This window comes from Cynoglossus semilaevis, chromosome W (assembly GCF_000523025.1).
Source record: "Cynoglossus semilaevis isolate Cse_v1.0 chromosome W, Cse_v1.0, whole genome shotgun sequence".
Taxonomy (NCBI): domain Eukaryota; kingdom Metazoa; phylum Chordata; class Actinopteri; order Pleuronectiformes; family Cynoglossidae; genus Cynoglossus; species Cynoglossus semilaevis.
Genome location: NC_024327.1, coordinates 6,965,980 through 6,970,450, shown reverse-complemented (window position 1 = coordinate 6,970,450; position 4,471 = coordinate 6,965,980). Strand labels below are relative to the sequence as shown.

At 42.5% G+C, this 4,471-nt stretch overlaps 1 long non-coding RNA gene across 1 annotated transcript in view; it reads left to right on the top strand.

Annotated features, from left to right (window-relative positions):
* The window catches only part of LOC112486390 (uncharacterized), a 27,689-nt gene extending 24,234 nt beyond the window's left edge, over positions 1 to 3,455 (top strand). The window contains exon 3 of the long non-coding RNA XR_003048824.1: positions 49 to 3,455. This is a non-coding gene — a long non-coding RNA (uncharacterized LOC112486390). The remainder of the gene's footprint in view (positions 1 to 48) is intronic.
* The last annotated feature ends 1,016 nt before the right edge of the window (positions 3,456 to 4,471 follow it).

Genomic DNA, 4,471 nt, shown 5'->3' with positions numbered 1-4,471 from the left:
TGTTATTTCTTCTTTTTTTACTCCTCTTCCCCTCTCTTCCTCCTACAGCTTGGATCCGAGACAGGAGGAAGGAACCCCCCACCATCGAGGTACGTTTCCCTCCCTCCCCCCAGCCTCCCTGCTGTGCTGATGGTTGGACTCCAGGGGACTGGTTACACAGGAGGAAAAGAAGCAAAGATGGAAAAAAGTGACTGTTTGATTTGTTTTATCTCACAGTTTGGAACTGAATCCAGTAAGTTTGGGGGACATGTGTTAAAATAAACAGAAGTGCACTGATGGCAAGACAGAGCAAAGACAGCCTCCGAACAAGAGGCTTACTGACACCATGTCCTAGCTTACTTTCTTTTTTCTTCCAGCATAAGCCTGCATTTCGGCTTTTTGTGTTTTATTTCTGGCAGGCTGCAGGATTGGAATGTTGAAGAAGTGCAGTCCCCCAACCCCCCACTCCCCATGTACATCTCACTGGGTATATTGCTCTTTAAATCTGAGAATGCTGGGAATTATTTGGCCAGTGAAATGCAGGTCTGTAGGAAATCCCTGAGAAAGCTGACACACAGGCATTCCTTCTATCTGTCTGTCCTCTGTCCCAGTCTGTGGCAAATGCCATCCCCTGCCTCCTATGCCAGAACATTCTCTTCCAATTTTCTGCCCCTGCTGTTGCCCAATAGCTGCCATCAACAGCTGGACAGTGTTGATGTGGCCAAGGTTTTACTCCCAGCACATTACCCTACCCCTTGTCACGCTCTATGTCTTCCCAGTCCAAGCCGACATAAATTGATTGGATTAAACCCTGTCATTAACAGGCTGGAAAAGCAGCTCAGTATGTTTGTCTCTCTCCCCAAAGTGAGGCTTCTGGGCCACAGCTCTCCCCCTCTCTTTTCCATTCCCACAGTTCTGCCAACACATAACATCATTATGCCCAGTACACCCTTCCTTTTGGCTGCCCGTATTAGGGAGAGGCTAACATCAGTGGACACTAGCTGAGCCTCGAGTGGATAAGTGTTCCACTGGTCTGGACTTTGCTCAGGTTATAATTGTTTCCATGAGGTGGAATGGTTGTTTACGTTGCGGATGCCTCCTGTCAGGTTAGTTTACCCATCTGTGTCAAGCACTACACTTCTAACCAGAGTTTATTGGAACAATATACAGCAGGTTAACAGAACACTTGTGTCCCTTTTCTAGTAAATGCCCCGTTTTATTCTCCACACATTTGTTCCTGGAAGCTGCTGAGTGTAACTTTATGTCATTTTGCTTTTGACCCACTGATGTTACGTTACACTAAGACTGAACAGCTATCGCTAACGGAGAGGGGTGAGGTGGGGGGTATCACTGATTCCAGTGGCGGGCTGTGCATTTCACACCTAGGCTTTCAGTGATGTCCTACTTAGTCCGACTTCAATAAATACCTCTCATAATATCATAATTTAGGACACCACGTGACCACGGCTGGAGAAATTGTATACAGAAACACACTATAAGCAATACTGGGCATTGCATCATCTCAATTGTGTCCAAAACGGGCTATTTTCGGACGCATTAAAAAAAATCAATAAATCCGCAAGTAAATAAATAAAATAAATAAAATGTTTGTACTCACTAAAACAGCTGTCCTCCAAAACAGTTATTTTAACACAAAATCCATTCTCCCTTCTTTCCTCAAGAAGACCTCAATGACTTGGTTGTACAATTTATCTGTGCGCTTCAGTTCCAACAATAAATCCCTTTCGCACCTGTTCGTTGAGCTGTGCATCCACTCGGGTGCCCCAAAAAGTTTTAGAAGCACCACAGCTTGCAAGTGTCCAGTCGTGCTTTGGTGTCTCATTGCTGCAGTAATTAAGCAATTTAAGTTCAATTTAACTTCTTGTTGTTTTAACGCGGTAAGCGAGTATCCAATTACAGGACGCATACATGTCATGTTCAACGTGAGGCTAGCTAGAAGGCCTACTGTCAACAACTCCTGATCTGATTGGCTATCGTAACTGTCTATCAACTGTATGTGCCCGTTTGCTTCCATTGCAGACACCCGCATTGTTGGTTCTGAACACCATAGGCAGATTTCATACAGCCTGGCAACAGCTAGCTGAATTCTGATTGGATAAAAGCTCTAACCTAAAAACAACAACACTGGAAGGAGCCTGATATGACATGAAGAGAATATGAAGAATATGAAGTGTGTTATGTATTTAGGAAAAGTACATTAAAAATGAAATGAACTTTTATCAACTTATGATCATGATTTATGTTAGGCTAGCAGAGAAGGCCTTGCTGGCCCTGACGGCCCAAAACCGACTGATTCATACTCCCAAAATATGTTGCACTTAACTTTTTTAAATCGCGGTACATCTGCAGCACTGAAACCCAGGGTGATGATGTCATACAGGTGGGGTTGTGTGACATCCTGGAGAAGCAGAGGAATTCACCAGTTTCACATCACATCTGTTGTCCCTTACACACACCCAGCTGAACACACTGGTCACCACTGCTGTATGTGTGTAGTAAGTTGAATATAAAGCAGCTCACTCACTGGTTGCAAATGGAGGACCAAAATAAACCTGGAACTCTTCTGCTGGTTTTGGAAGTAACCCCCAGTGACTGTGTGTCTATGGGAAAATAAGACTAATTCTGCATTTCAATTGTCATCATTTTCTTGAAATGTTCTGTTCAATAGAAAACAGAAATTAGAATCACATTTTTTAAGGGCAAAAACTCTGACACAAGCCTGGTTTTAACCTGTAGGCTGCTTCCTATTGGGTCATATATTTTACTCTCTCTAAAACTGACCTCATGTTTAATTGCAGTCAACCTAAAGTTGCTGATACTTCAAACAACGGTTGACAGTAATGTTGACGTGCTTTAAAAATCAACTAAATCAAGTACACCGTTGCATGTAAACGTGAGTCGAGTTAATCAATACATTTGTATGGAGCTGTGTCTTACAGAAGCAGAGAATTCCGTGCCTTCATTTATGGACAGATTGCCTAAAAAACTTAAACTAACAGACAAAGGGCTGAATCTCTAACATCCTCGAAAAAGTGGTGTATCAATTACTAATTACTAAATCTTCTTTTGTGATTTACTTGCTGTATTTGTAAGGTTTTTAGGTTATGGTGAAAACTCTAGAAACCCAGAATGTGACTCTTGTCTGTTTTTTTTTTCCTTTGCTTGTTTGGTTTTGTAGGAGCTTAGAGAATCAGTCCTATAGGGAACAAATCGAGCTGAAGGTGAAAGAGTTGGACCAGGCCCGGTCGCTTCAGTAGTACAAAGATGGACTGGTAACTGCTCCCGTACAGGCGGTAGCCAAAGGCCATGCCACAGCCAGCACCTATGACAAGCCGGATTTTTCAGAGGAACCCACCAGCACTGCAAACACTTTTCAGCCTGGCTCTTGGAAGCCCAATTCCAAGAAATACGTTTGTGCTGTGAAATACAATACAATCTAATAGACCAGCCCTACAATAAATATCATGATTGTGTTACAAATATCCACAGAAGCAATATTGGAAACATCTTGGAAAACAGTCATGAGTTTAGTCAACTCACATCTGAATTGTTCGCTGATATTTCTGCATCAGGGTTACAGTGAAAGTATTTATTTCAATTATGTTTATTGGTTTGCAATACATTATGAAGAGTTTGTACTTCTGCTGCCTTAGTATATACTGTGTATACACTGTGGGGTGTGGTTGTGGTTTGGTTGCAAATAAAACATTTGCACTTCTGCAGCACTCTGTTCTATGATGTTTAAGGAATATTAGATAGATTCTTTTTAGGAGAAGCAGGAGTGAGTAAGCAGCAAGAGCAAGCACATTTTGGACAGGGTTGAGAGTTTTTTTAAAAATCAATATTGTTAAAGAATAAGCATCACCCTGTGGTCAGTTCATCCAGTCCTCTTACTATTTTAATGTACAGTCCAGGGATGGGCAAACTCTCTGGCTCAGAGGCCAAAATGAGGTTCAAATTTTGACTGGTGGGCTAGTTCAGTGTTGGTTGGCTGTAGAATGCTGGATGAAATAATTTAAATAAACATAGAGGTGTACAGAAAACCAACCCACACCGACCAGTACCTCCGTTTTGACTCACACCACCCACTGGAGCACAAATTAGGAGTCATCAGAATCCTACAGTCACGGGCAGACACCATTCCCACCACCAACAGAGGTAAGATGAGAGAACAGGGACAGATTAGGACAGCTCTCGAGACCTGTGGCTATCCCAGATGGGTGTTTTTTTAAAAAAAACAAAACAAAAAGAGGCCCACAAAGAGGAAGGACAACAGGAGGAGGGGGAATGTCGTCATTCCATACATTTCAGGAGTTTCGGAAAAACTTAGGAGGATCTTTAACCAACACCAGATCCCCGTACATTTCAAACCTGGCAACACCCTAAGACAAAAACTGGTTAATCCCAAAGACAAGACTCCAAGAAACAAGCTGGACAATGTGGTTTATGCCATTCAGTGCAGTGAGGAGTG